The 15,166-nt window shown below is 42.3% G+C and overlaps 2 pseudogenes; both read right to left on the bottom strand.

The window, feature by feature from the left end:
* LOC108291292 overlaps positions 1-12,333 on the bottom strand; it is a 26,455-nt pseudogene extending 14,122 nt beyond the window's left edge.
* On the bottom strand, positions 2,974-3,029 carry LOC119469377 (annotated as a pseudogene).
* Positions 12,334-15,166: the final 2,833 nt, after the last annotated feature.

Here is a 15,166-nt window from a genome sequence, read left to right as displayed (position 1 = left end):
TTGAGACGGAGTTTTGCTGTTGTTGCCCAGGCTGGAGTACAATGGCATGATCTCGGCTCACCGCAACCTCCGCCTCCTGGGTTCAGGCAATTCTCCGGCCTCAGCCTCCCGAGTAGCTGGAACTACAGGCATGCACCATCATGCCCAGCTAATTTTTGTACTTTTAGTAGAGACGAGGTTTCACCTTGTTGACCAGGATGGTCTCGATCTCTTGACCTCGTGATCCACCCGCCTTGGCCTCCCAAAGTGCTGGGATTACAGGCTTGAGCCACCGCGCCCAGCCAGTGGTTTTTCTTCTTATAGTCTGACATGAATTGGACAAGATTTGAAAGTGGCTACGATAATGACAAAAAGTTCAGAAGTAATTGTTTGCTTCCCTACTCAAAGAAAAAGGGAGAGGGAGTCTTTTGAGGGAGGGGTTTCTTTCATAATTCTTTTACTTAATAATTAATATCTTGCCAGGTGCAGTGGCTCATGCCTGTAATCCCAGCACTTTGGGAGGCTGAGGCGGGTGTATCACAAGGTCAGGAGTTCGAGACCAACCTGGCCAATATCCTTAATACAAAATATAAAAATTATTTGGGTGTGGTGGTGCTTGCCTGTAGTCCCAGCTACTCAGGAGGTTGAGGCGAAGAATTGCTTGAATCTGGGAGGCGGAGGTTGCAATGAGCCAATATGCCACTGCACTCCAGCCTGGGTGACAGAGCGAGACGACTCTGCCTAAAAAAAAAAAAAAAAAAAAAGAAATACATCTATCTATCTATCTATCTATATGTATATATAGGTATATACACACATAATAATTATATCTTCTTGAGAAACCACCATCCAGGATCCATGATTAATTCATTCAAACATTGATTGAGGATGTACAATTTGTCCTCATACTTTGTGATTAAGGGTATAGAGAGAAAACACTCAGTGCCTGAAATTAAGGTCATGGTGTTCAAATGAACTTGATTTGTCTAGAGGATAATAAGTGGTCCAGTGTGACTGGAACACATGAGGATGAGGTTAGGGAAATTGCTGGTGATGACGTTGTAAAGGGCTTTGTATAACATGCTAAGGAGATTGGATTTTGCCCTGAGAACAGTAAGGAGAGCTCATGAGTAGGGGTGGTGCCATCATCAAGTTTATTTTTTGTGGTGATAACTCCAGCAACCCTTGAGTAGATTGGACTAGAGATAGTATTAGTGACTAACATCAGGAGGGTCCTTTTAAGAAATGCTAAAAACCTAATTTAAGGCAGTAGATTGTGGATGGAGAAAAAGGAATTGCCGGCCAATTGGATGAGCAGAATAAGAGAGATAGAAGAGCTGAAGAAGAAGAGAAATTGGTTCTAGTCTGAAAAGCTCAATGGACTGGGCATGGTGTCTAGTGCCAGTACACCCAACACTTTGGGAGGCTGAGGCAGGCAGATCACTTGAGGCCAGGAGTTTGAGACCAGTCTGGTCAACATTGTGAAACTCTGTCTCCACTAAAAATATAAAAATTAGGCCAGCGTGGTAGTGCACATCTGTAATCTCAGCTACACGGGAGACTGAGGCATGAGAATTGATTGAACCCGGGAGGCGGAGGTTGCAGTGAGCCAAGATGGCACCACTGCACTCCAGCCTAGGTGACAGAGTGAGATTGTCTCCAAAAGAAAAAAAAAAAGAAGAATAAAGAAAGAAAGAAAAATTTTTTTTAAAGGCTCAGTGAATTTTTTTTATTTTTTGAGACGGAGTCTTGCTCTGTCGCCCAGGCTGGAGTGCAGTGGCAAGATCTCGGCTCACTGCAACCTCCACCTTTCAAGTTCAAGTGATTCTCCTGCCTCAGCCTCCTGAGTAGCTGGGACTACAGGCATTTGCCATGACTCCCAGCTAATTTTTTGTATTTTTAATAGAGACGGGGTTTCACCGTGTTAGCCAGAATGGTTTTGATCTCCTGACCTCATGATCCGCCTGCCTTGGCCTCCCAAAGTGCTGGGATTACAGGCATGAGCCATTGTGCCCAGTGGCTCACTGAATGTTAATCATTAATTGAGCCAGGGAATAGAAGAAGTCTGAAGTATTATGAATTTGGTTTTAGACATCCAACAGTTTGAGGTGTCTGTAGGACACCTGGGTGAAGACAACTGCTAGGTAGTTGAAAATTGACTTGGGAAACATCAGTGGAAAGGGATTGTTATATGTGAGATCACCAAGGAGCAAATGCTGCAGTGAAATCAAGCACAAAGGGGAAAAGAAGAGATTGGTTTGGGCAGATAACCAGTCACTGGCAGTCTCTGTAGGAATTTCAGGAGAGTGGTACAAATAGAAGCTGGATTGCATGGAATTGAAAAGTAAAGCAGTAGGTCCAGATTTCTATTCCAAGAAAATAGGTGGAGAAGCACAAGAAGACACAATGGAAAGATACATTTGGGGGTTAGGACAGAATGCTTTCTGAGAGAGAATATGAAGACATAGCAGAAGTAAGTGATGAGCAAGAGGAGGAAGAGGAAGGAATTAATAGCAACAAAAATGTGTTTATTTCTCAGAAAATTTCAAGTTTACCAGTCTCAGCTGTGTAATTCATGTGCCTGTGCTTAGAGCGGATATAACATTCAGGAGTTCTTTCCATTCTGGCCAATTATAATGACCCCAATTCTAAGGGGCTGGAGAATTACATAATAGCACTGTAAAGCATTGCAATTCCAGTGAGAGGTTAACATGTGACTCGATGAATAACTCAGCTTGCTGACACATTTATGGACAATGAGCCCTCTGGTCATTTCAGGAAAAATCATAGATCTACCGAAAAGTTCCTTAGAGGTCATCTGGTCTAATGTCTTGGATTTACGCAAGAGGAAACTGTAAAACCGGAGAGGTAACATGTGCATACTCACATGCTATTTAGTGGCAGTCTCCAACATAATGATCATAATCCAGCTTTTATGGTCTCATCCAGGACCTTTGTCCTTACATTTCTTTTCTTTTTTTTTAAAATATATTTTGCTAATCTTCTCTGTATTGTTCCAATTTTAGTATATGTGCTGCCGAAGCAAGCACTGTCCTCACATTTCTTTGGTTAAATAATTAAAGTCAGAGGCCGGGCACAGTGGCTCACACCTGTAATCCCAGCACTTTGGGAAGCTGAACAGGGCATATCACTTGAAGTCAGGAGTTCAAGACCAGCCTAACCAACGGGTGAAACCCCTAATAAAAATAAAAAAAATTAGTCATGCATGGTGTTGTGTACCTGTAGTCCCAGCTATCAGAAGGTTGAGGCAGGAGAACCACTTGAACCTGGGAGGCAGAGATTGTAGTGAGCTGAGATCATGCCACTACGCTCCAGTCTGGATGACAGAGCAAGACTCCATCTTTATGGGGAAAAAAAAAGAAATAAAATAAGAAAAGCTTTATTTCAGATTGGCTTATCAGCAGACCGAAATCTGAAGCATAAGTATTCTGATGATTACTTTTTTTTTTATTTTTTATAAGCAGGTCTTCGTGGCAGAATGCATTTAGATTCCTATCAAGTACAGTTTTCTGTGTTTTTGCTCAACTCTCATTATTACATCATCATTAATATGTATTGAGTTCTAATGTTTCATGATCAAAATTTAAACATTATGTGTTAGTTCTCATGCTGCTGTAAGGACATACCTGAGACTGGGTAATTTATAAAGGAAAGAGGCTTAATTGACTCAGTTCCACAGAGCTGAGGAGGCCTCAGGAAACTTAACAATCATGGCAGAAGGGGAAACAAACATGTCCTCCTTCACACGGTGGCAGTAAGGAGACATGCAGAGTGAAGGCAGTGTTGGGGGGATGCCCCTTAAAACCATCAGATCTGGTGAGAACTCACTATCACAAGAATAGCAAGGAGGTAACCATCTCCCTGATTCAACTACCTCGTACTCGGTCCCTCCCATGACACATGAGGATTATGGGAACTATAGTTCAAGATGAGATTTGGGTGGGGACACAGCCAGACAATATCATATTATATCTGAGCTATGTAAAAACATGTACTCTTGTTTCGTATACTTAATCTAAAAATAGAAGAGAGGGCAGAAGGACACTCAAATTTGCTGGTTAAAGGGTGATATAAATGTTATACCTCCCCAATAGTTTTTCTCTATAATCTTTTTCCTGCTCTTGCAAACATTCCTTACTTTAAGACTGGGAGATGCTTTTTGCCTCAGGGAAAAGAAAGTGAAGAATTAGCTTTAGGTTAACGAAGAAGAAAACATTTCTAAAAGGGACGTCAACCCAGAGGGAAACCTTCCTCTGATCTAGTGGTGCAGGGTATGGAGGATGTGGAGAAAGAGATTAGACATCAAGACCCTTGATTTACACATAACTCCTTCTTCCTGTTGAAACTCAAGGGGTTGTAGTGGTAGGAGTTATCCAGCTTGGTTTAGGCAGACAGTAAGGGAAGGGTCCCCAGAGAACCTTTGACCTGCCCCACAAGTGCTTACACCAGATGTTTTGTGCAGATAAGGGAACTTGCACAGGGGGCTTGCCTAAACATGACTGAAGTGGAAAATTCCGTTCCTTAACACATGCACAGTAAGGGAAATAAATCAATATGGAGCTGGCAGTCCAAGGGCCTGCATGAGCACTGGAAGGACAGGGTGGAGCCACCAGAAATTCATGCCTTAAGCCCTGGTATTCAACTGTGAAGGGGGAAACAAGTAACCTGCTTTCAGTTCCCCTCTTTTTGTTGAGAGCTTTTCTTTCACTTAATTAATTCGACTCCACTCACTCTTCAAGTGTTGCATACCTAATTCTTCCTGGTCGGGAGATGAGAACCCAGACCTAGCTGTGCTAAGGAGTAAAAAATCCTGCATCAGTAGCTGATTAGAAAAGGGAAACCCCAGTTTGTGTTGAGGAGAGAAAACACACGTAAAGGGAGATTTAGCCTGACTTCTTGTTTTGAAATGGAGAGAACACCACTGCCAAGTGCATGTAGGGCTACCGTGCAGCCTAACTAGACAGTGCAGACCTCCCTTGATATCTTGGAAGAGAGTCAAACGCCCCCTCTTCAGCATTGCTTTTGGGGAAGTGGAAAGTAATTGAGTGTGACCTGCCATGGGGTCACCATGAGGAAGTGGGAAGACAGGGACCTGATAACCTCTGCCACATGTCTGAAGGAGACAGTGGATGAGTCTTGAAGGGATGCAAAGGTGAGGTCAAGTCATATTTGTAGATCAATGGGTCCTACCACAACTGATATGGTTTGGCTGTATCTTCGCCCAAATCTCACCTTGAATTGTAATAATCTCCATGTGTCAAGAGCAGGGACAGGTGAAGATAATTGAATCATGTGGTGCTTTCCCCTATACTGTTCTTGTGGTACTGATAAGTCTTTTGAGATCTCATGGTTTTATAAAGGGCAGTTCCCCTGCACAAGCTCTCTTGCCTGTCACCATGTAAGACATGGCTTTGCTTCTCATTCGCTTTCCACCATGTTTATGGGGCCTCTCCAGCCTCATGGAACTGAGTCAATTAAACTTCTTTCCTTTATAAATTACCCAGTCTCAGGCACCTCTTTATTAGCAGTGTGAGAATAGATTAATATACACCAACAAACAGGACTGACCAACAGCCATACCCCACACTCCAGCAGCAAATGTCCCCAGTGTCCCAGTGGTGGAGCATAACCAGGATATCAATATGAAGTTGAGCAAAACCCTTGAGACTCACAAGGATTCCAAAGCCTATGGAGAGACTCATTTATGGATAAAAGGGCTCCCTCTTCCTGCCAAGAGGGCACATAACTTGCCCATGGAACCCTGACACCTTGAAAAGTAAGAACAAGAAGGAAAAAATGGCTCTGATGTGGAGTTAAATATTAGATTATTTAATATTTACCCAGCAAGAGATGGTCTTAACCATCTTGCAAAGACTAAGGGACCCTTATTTGACAAGTTTAACTCCTGTGGCATCCTACTTCTCTGCTTCCCTCCTCCTTCCAACCAAATGGGGTGGAGTTTAGTGAGAATGTTTAGATAATTATAAACAAAGACAAAGGAGTAACCATTGTGGCATATGTGAGTTGTGGTATTTAAATTTTTTTTAATAGTTTTGCTCTTCTTGCCCAGGCTAAAGTGCAATGGCACAATCTCAGCTCACTGCAACCTCTGCCTCCCAGGTTCAAGCTATTTTCCTGACTCAGCCTCCCAAGTAGCTAGGACTATAGGTGCACACTACCATACCCAGCTCATTTTTGTACTTTTAGTAGAGACAGGGTTTCACCATGTTGTCCAGGCTGGTCTTGAACTCCTGACCTCAGGTGATATGCCTGCCTTAGCCTCCAAAAGTGCTGAGATTACAGGCATGAGCCACTACGCCCGGCGGTACTTAAATTTTTAACCTTATGCCAGGTGTGGTGGCTAACACCTATAACCTCAGCATTTTGGGAGACTGAGGCAAGTGGATCACTTAAAGTCAGGAGCTCGAGACCAGCCTGGCCAAGACAGCAAAACCTGTCTCTACTAAAAATACAAAAAAAAAAAATTGGCCAGGCATGGTGGTTCACACCTGTAATCCCAGCACCTTGGGAGGCTGAGGCAGGTGGATCACTTGAGGTCAGGAGTTCGAAACCATCCTGGCCAACATGGTGAAATCCCATCTCTCCTAAAAATACAAAAAATATTGTAAAAGTAATAGCAGGTTAAAGAAAAAAAAATTACCCAAGCATGGTGATGCACACCTGTAATCCCAGCTACTAGGGAAGCCGAGGGAGGAGAATCACCTGAACCTGGGAGGCGGAGGTTGCAGTGAGCCAAGATCATGCCAGTCCAGCCTACGCAACAGAGTGAGATTCCATCTCAAAAAAAAATTTTGCTGGGTATGAGGGTGCACGCCTGTGATCCCAGTTACGTAGGAGGCTGAGGCAAGAGAATTGCTTGAACCCAGGAGGCAGGGATTACAGTGAGCTGAGATCATGCCGCTGCACTTCAGCCTGGGTAATGGAGGAACACGGTCTCAAAAGATAATAAAATAATAAAAATGAATAAATAAATAAAATGTTAACCTTATAACACTTACTATGTGTCAGGCACCATGCTGACATCTTTATGTGTATCATCTCATTTGATCCACACAGCAACCTTGCAAGTTATTATTATGCCCATTATACAGATGACAAAACTGAGACTTAGAAAGGATGAAGAGACTTGGTATCAAATCACACTGATTGATTCCAGAGACTATGTTTTTGATGTTTGTCTGTAGGTCTCTATGTTTTCCCTGTAGTTCGAGTAGGATACTTAATGAAAGAATAAACTTTTCAATAATCACTGATGGATTGAGGTTTTGTACACCACCCTAAACTTTTATGTTGCTGAAATTCCAAGCATCATTCATTTATTGGACAAATATTTTTGAGTACTTACTATGTGTTAGTCCCTGGGCTTAGCGGTAGGTGTATAAAGGTTAATAAACTGCATTTGACAAAATTAGAGTGGTCACCCAAAAGGAAATCAAGATCTCTTGCCCTGTTGTTGAACCTAACTCAATTTTCAGACCTGGTACTGGTGAACTGAAGAGGTGGCCAGGTCACCACGAGGAAGAACATCATCTTGAGTATATTTTGTAATCATTCTCAGTCCTTTATTAAAAAGACCAGTAATTTACTGAGGTGGCTGGGCGCTTGGGAAAGAGGAATACCCAGAGGCATTCAAAGGCCATTCAACACAGGCTGAGCTGACACTGAGATTTGGAGTCCTGAAACATTCCATGTGTTGTTTGTCTTTGACTTTTAGTGTTTAATTTAATAATAGGTACATCACATGCTTCACATATATTAGTTTCAAATATTTTTTCAGACCTGGGTGTGGTAGCTCATGCCTATAAGCCAGGTATTTTTGGAAGCCAAGGTGGGCAGATCTCTTGAGCCCAAGAGTTTGAGACCAGCCTGGGTGACATGGTGAGACCCCATCTCTACAAAAACAAAAAACAAAACAACATCAACAAACCCAGAAATTAGCCAGGAATGGAGGTACATGCCTGTATTCCCAGCTATCTGAGAGGCTGAGGTGGGAGAATCACTCACTGGAGCCCAGAAGGCAGAGGTTGCAATGAGCTGAGATCAAACCACTGCATCCCAGCTTGGGTGACAGAGTGAGACCCTGTCTCAAAACAAGCCACAAAAACAAAAACAAATTTTTAAAATAGAATCTAAATTTGTCATTCTTCGAAAAAAGTGTTAATTGGTTTTGGATTTTCTTTTTTTTTTTTTTTTTTTGAGATGGAGTCTTGCTGTGTCACCTACGCTGGAATGCAGTGGCACAATCTCAGCTCACTGCAACCTCTGCCTCTTGGGTTCAAGTGATTCTCCTGCCTCAGCCTCCTGAGTAGCTGAGATTACAGATGCATGCCACCACACCCAGCTAATTTTTGTATTTTTAGTAGAGACAGGGTTTCACAATGTTGGCCAAGCTGGTCTCGAACTCCTGACCTCAGGTGATCCACCTGCCTTGAGTGCTGGGATTACAAGTGTAAGCCACCATGCCTGGCCAAATTTACATTTTTTTGGCTACATTATTTCTAATAGATATAGATTTACTTCCAGTTTAAGAGAAAAAGACATTGTTTGTGCATGATCGAGTATGTTTTAAAGATTCACTTACTGCCTTCACCTAATAACCTGGTTTTTCATAAAATCCTGACATGTTCATTGGAAATTTTTTTCACGTAACTAATATTTGTTTTCATTTTCAGAAAATTTATAAGGGATCAATCCAAAGTTCAGAATGATCCTATTTTTTAAAACAAATTTTCTCTAAAACAAATTAGCTTTAGGAAACTAAAATTTACTATCCCTTGAAACAAAGCAAAAAATCCCAAAATGGATCATCACATATGTGAAACCAAATACATAGATAACACTCATAGGCAACTTAGAGTCTAAGTTTTTATTCTGCTGACTGGTGAATTCTATTTAAAAAATGAGTTTTTGGCTGGGCGCTGTGACTCACGCCTGTAATTCCAGCACTTTGGAGGCCAAGGTGGGCAGATTGCGTGAGCTCAGTAGTTTGCAACCAGCCTGGGCAACACAGTGAAACCTCGTTTCTAGTAAAACACAAAAAATTAGCTGGATGTGGCGGTGTGCGCCTGTTGTCCCAGCTACTTGAGAGGTTGAGGCAGGAGAATTGCTTGAACTGTGAGGCAGAGGTTGCAGTGAACTCAGATCACACCACTGAACTCCAGCCTGGGCAACAGAGCAAGACGCCATCTTAAAAAAAAAAAAAAAAAGAGTTTTTAAAATCAAGCCACTTTTTCAGATTTTAAAACAAACCAAAAACATGTAAATTGCAAAATACAAAAAGGCAAATTTGTAGGTATACACTAACAAACCCACAAAACTGGAGTACTTCAAAGGTCGAGGGTTCTGTGGAGGGTATAACATGAAAGGAACTTCACAACTGAAATAAATCATTGCCAAGTTTCCTTCATGCAACACTGAAAGTAACGGAGAACGCTTCTCTTGAACATCTCACACATTAAAAAAATAATAAATATTTAAGAGTTACAAAGCTCAGATTGGTTTTCATACACATTGCACTTAGGTTTAAGATCCAATACTTGCGGCCAGGCACGGTGGCTCACTCCTGTAATCCCAGCACTTTGGGAGGCGGAGACAGGCAGATTGTGAGGTCAGGAGATCAAGACCATCCTGGCTAACACAGTGAAACCCCATGTCTACTAAAACTTTAAAATAAAAATCCATTACTTGCAAATTAGGTCTAGTATGGTCTACGCCATAAATTGTACTCACCAATATAATGGAATATTTAAAACACCACATTTAATGCAGTGACATATGCACTTTCCTTTTTACAAGGCAATCACAGATTGCAAATTCCATAGGGCTGTGGAAAAAAACAGTCATCTCCGTTCTCGAGTAACAAAGAAACAAACCACTTTGGCTCACTAAGATTGAAATACATGGCAGACAGGTATTCATTCTTAGATGATTATGGATTTAGAAATAAACTTCATAAGCTGAGGTGAAAATTCCAGTACATCAAAGTGTAGAGCCATGACTTTTCATTGCCTTTTGCTCAGTAAGATTGTCTATGCAAACTTCCATGGGTGGAATGACAAGCACAGTTGACTCACTGGTGATACACACGTGTGACTGTTAGCACATCACTGCAGCATGAACGCAAGACACTGTGAAGTGTGGCACTCCGCGACCCTACAGAGAACGTGACCTTTCTATACTGACTGCTGCTGCTTCCCTCCTCCCATGCCTTCTTCTTCTTCTCAAACTTTTTTTTTTTTTTTTTTTTTTGAGACAGAGTTTCACTCTTGTTGCACGGGCTGGAGTGCAATGGTGCAAGCTCGGCTCACTGCAACCTCTACCTCCTGGTTTCAAGTGATTCTCCTGCCTCAGCTTCCCGAGTAGCTGGGATTACAGGTACCTGCTACCATGCCCAGCTAATTTTTGTATTTTTAGTAGAGACAAGGTTTCACCATGTTGGCCAGGCTGATCTCGAACTCCTAACCTCAGGCGATCCACCTGCCTCAGCCTCCCAAAGTGCTAGGATTACAGGCATGAGCTACCACGCCCGGCCACACAAACTTTTTAAAAATCTTTTGGATAAATATTACTCCTATTACACCATCTTTGTTAAGCACCATCAACCTGTCTCCTTTGGGCACTGATAGAAAACTGATAGTTGTTAATTAAGTCTTAGTTCAAGGCTTTGAAACATGACATCTTGGCTTAATCATGAATGAAATCTAATACTCGGGAAACTGCCACTGTCTGAACCCACACAGCCTGAGCAGAATGTTCCAGGGCACAGAGAGGCACCAGCACAATCAGTCAAGGTAGGACTTCAAGGTAAGTCATTTTCACCACTTCACTGTTGAACATTTTTTTCCATGAATCATTTGTACAGTCAGCGCAATCTAAACAAATTATTTAACAAAAAAGATAATCTTTGTCATAATCCACGATCAGATTTTCTTCCCAAATCTTACTTGCTCTTCAGAATCGGTGGTTTTGAAGACTAAATCACTATGTGGCTTTTCAGGAACACCCATAGCTAACTGTCATCCTATGTTTCCCACTGACGTCCTTGAGAAAGGTCATACATGGGAGCCAAGAACGAACATAGAGGAAATCTGGGGATGTGTACTCACAGACACCATTACACTCGGAAACTGAGTGATCAGAGTAGCTAGAAAGGCTATGGGGATCCCAAGCCAGAGGCCAGTTCTTGAACCATCAAATATCCACAAAAAGCCTAAAGACAGGGCTATTAAAGTCAAGGACAGCTGGATACCATTGGCAAAATCCAATTTGGCACTGGTGTGGTTAATGCCAACAAAAGCTGCCGTGCAGCGCATGACACTGGCCCATTCTCTTGAATTTGTGGGGTTCTCCAAGGTGACTGTTGATACAGGGGTACAGTAAACTAATAGCAGTAGCTACTGTCCCACAGCCGGGAAGGACCTACCAGGCAGAGAAAAAGATGGTGGCAATCACCTCCTCCAGGAATAGGGTAACGTTCCTCTGGATCTACAGCAGGTTGAGCACCAGGGCTAGGACCGCCCCTACTGAAAAGGGTACGAGGCTCCTCTGTACCAGGTGATGATGCCAGGTGTTGGTGTGGAGGCCTACAGGCATGGGGCCACTCACTGCAGCACTGTGGCCCCCGGACACAGGGTCAATATCTAGGGTCCCTTAGGCCACCAGCAGGGAGGGCCCAGACACAGAGGTGTTGATCATATCCCCAACCTTGGCCCGGGCTCACAGGGGGCCTCGGCATCTTGCGCACATCAGCTCCGGAAGTGGTAGTGCAATCAGGGTATCCATCACCCCCAGTGTGTCTTATATGGAGGGCCTGAAATCATGCTTTTGAAACATTCGTGATTAGATGGAAAATACTAAGGATAGAACATTGAGAAAAATGGTAAATTACAAAATTCAAGAAATTCACAAAAGAAAAAATGTAAATGTCTTACAAATGTTTTAAAATTTAGCCCAAAGAGATTATTTAATTTATTTAAACTGCTGTAAGGAAGGTCTCAGCAGTTCCCCAAAAACCCTTAAAAGTGAGTTAAGGTAATACAGGGAACAGTAAGTAGCAAGGCTATGTAAGAAATGAGATTGTCCCATGGGAACATTCCAATATAATCACTGCAATCCATTAGCAAAGTAGACTTTGGGTCAGGGTCAAGGTAGAAGAATGAAATCTGAGAATTCCACACTGAGCAGGGATTCTCAAAGGGATCTAAGACCATATAACATTATTAGCAACTCTTGTTCTCAGCACAAGAAAACAAATATTCTTGGGTGAAGGATGGAGTGGAAATACCCGTATCTTATATAGTTACCAAAGGTCATTCAGACTGACTACTTGTATATATATATATATATACACACATATATATACATATATATATATTACATATACATAATAAAGAAAAAAACTTTTAAAACAATCAGAAAGACAGATCACCTACAACTGAGTACTGACTTCTCAAAAGCAAATGAATGCTAGAAGAATATGGAATAAGATCTTCAACTATCTTTGAAGACTTTAGAGAAAACTATCTTTTGAAAGTGAAGGCAAAACCAAGTTATTTTAGATAAGCAAAAATTGAGAATGTTTATCACGGATAGCTTTCTCACAGTAATCAGGGAAGTGTGGTAATGGTGTAAGGAAAGATATGAAGTTCAATAGAACATAAATAGATTGATAAATATAAGATCGGTTGATTTTCAAAATGGTGCCAAGCAACTCAACAGAAAAAGGAAAATTTTTCCAATAATAAATGCTGGATTGCCTAGCACAGTGCCTCACATCTATAATTCCAGCGCTTTGTGAGGCTGTGGTGGAAGGAGCACTTGAGGCCAGGAGTTCAAGATCAGCCTGAGCAATATAGCAAGGCCCTGTCTTGGGCTGGGTATGGTGGCTCACACCTGTAATCCCAGCACTTTGGGAGGCCAAGGTGGGCAGATCACTTGAGGCTAGGAGTTCGAGGTCAACCTGGCTAACATGGTAAACCCTGTATTTACTAAAAATATAAAACTTACGTGGGCATGGTGGAACATGCCTGTAATCCCAGCTACTTAAGGAGGCTGAGGTCTGAGAATTGCTTGAACCTGGGAGGCGGAGGTTGCAGTGAGCAGAGATTATGTCACTGCATTTCAGCTGTGACAGAACAAGACACTGTCTCAAAAAAAGAAAAGGTAATGAAAAGACCAGCCATAAGTGAGAAGTAATATTTATAAAACACATATATGACAAAGGACCTACATTCAGAATATATAAAGAACTCTCAGAAATCAATAATAAGAAAACAACCAATAAAAAAATGGTGACAGGATTTCAACAGACACTGTACTAAAGAAATTGTACAGGTGACAAATATGCACATTAAGAGATGCTCAACTGCATTAGTCTATAAGGAAATGCAGAGTGAAACTACAGTGGATGTCACTATGTACTCATTAATATATCAAACACCGACAGAGATGAAGGAACTGGAACTCCTTTACATACCTGATTGGAATGCAATGGTAAAGGCACTTTGGAAAAAAACGTTTGGCAACATCACATCAAGTTAAACATACAGTTACCATATAATCCAGTCATTGCACTCTTTATTATTATTATTATTAAAGACGGAGTCTCGCTCTGTCACCCATGCTGGAGTGCAGTGGCACGATCTCGGCTCACTGCAACCTCCATCTTCTGGGTTCAAGTGATTCTCCTGCCTCAGCCTCCTGAGTAGCTCAGACTATAGGCACCCGCCACTATGCCCAGCTAATTTTTGTATTTTTAGTAGAGATAGGAGTTCACCATGTTGGCCAGGCTGGCCTCAAACTCCTGACCTCAAATAATCCATTCACGTCGGCCTCCCAAAGTGCTGGGACTACAGGCATGAGCCACCGCACCCAGCCTACTCTTTATTGCTTACCCAAAAAAAAAAAAAAAGAATATGTCCACCAAGAGATGTGTGTATGAATGTTTATAGCAGCTTTATTTACAATAGCCATAAACTGGAAACAACTCAGATGTTCATCAGCTCATGAATAGATAAACAAATTGTAGTACTGAGGTAGGGGGTAGGACTTGACGCCAGAGTCAGGGCTCAGACTCTGGACCAAACTGAGGACTAGCTAAAATGGGGATGGGGTGGAAGCAGCTTTCCACAAGATATACCCACCAGTGTGCCATGTCAGTTTACCATTGCCATGGCAACACCTGGAAGTAACCATCCCTTTCTGTGGCAACAACCTGATGACCCAAAAGTTACTATCCTTTTCCTAGAAATTTCTGCATAATCTGCTCCTTAATTTGCATGTAATTAAAGGTGGATATAAATTCATGCCTCTGAGCTGTTACTCTGAGCACACTGCCAACAGGGTGGCCCTGCTCTGCAAGAAGCAGTACCTCTGCTGCTGCTGTGCACTGCCACTTCAATAAAAGTTGCCGTTTAAACCCACCAGCTCACCCTTGAATTCTTTCCTGGGTGAGGCCAAGAATCCTCCCAGGCTCAGCCCCAATCGTGGGGCTTGCCTGCCCCTGCATCAGTACGACCAGACCCTGGAAACTACTCAGCAGTAAAGATTAAATAACTATTGGTACGTGAAACAACATGGATGTATCGTAAAAGCATTATGCTAAGACAGGCACAAAAATGTATTCCCGGCTGGACACAGTGGCTCACAGCTGTAATCCCAGCACTTTGGGAGGCCAAGGTGGGCAGATCACCTGAGGTCAGGAGTTTGAGACCAGCCTGGCCAACATGGTGAAACCTCATCTATACTAAAAATACAAAAATTAGCCAGGCACAGTGGCAGGCGCCTGTAATCCCAGCTACCTGGGAGTCTGCGGCAGGAGAATCGCTTGAACCCGGGAGGCAGAGGTTGCAGTTAGCCAGATAGCGCCACTGCACTCCAGCCTGGGCGACAGAGTGAGACTTCATCTCAAAAAAAAAAAAAGAAAGAAAGGCTATTCACTGTATGGTTTTATTTATGTGACATTCTAGAGAAGATAAGACTATAGTCTTATCTTTTTGTACCTATAGGTATAAAAAATAGATTTCCAGAGACTGAGGGCAAAAGGAGATTGAGCTCAAAGGGACACAAGTGAAGTTTTTGGAGGGTCTGGTGGAATAGTTTTCCTATATTGATTGTGGGGGTTACACAACTGTATACCTTTGTCAGA

Source organism: Cebus imitator, unplaced genomic scaffold, assembly GCF_001604975.1.
Source record: "Cebus imitator isolate Cc_AM_T3 unplaced genomic scaffold, Cebus_imitator-1.0 Scaffold18, whole genome shotgun sequence".
Classification (NCBI taxonomy): Eukaryota; Metazoa; Chordata; class Mammalia; order Primates; family Cebidae; genus Cebus; species Cebus imitator.
Note: the sequence above shows the minus strand (reverse complement) of the source record. Positions and strands in the feature narration are given on the sequence as shown.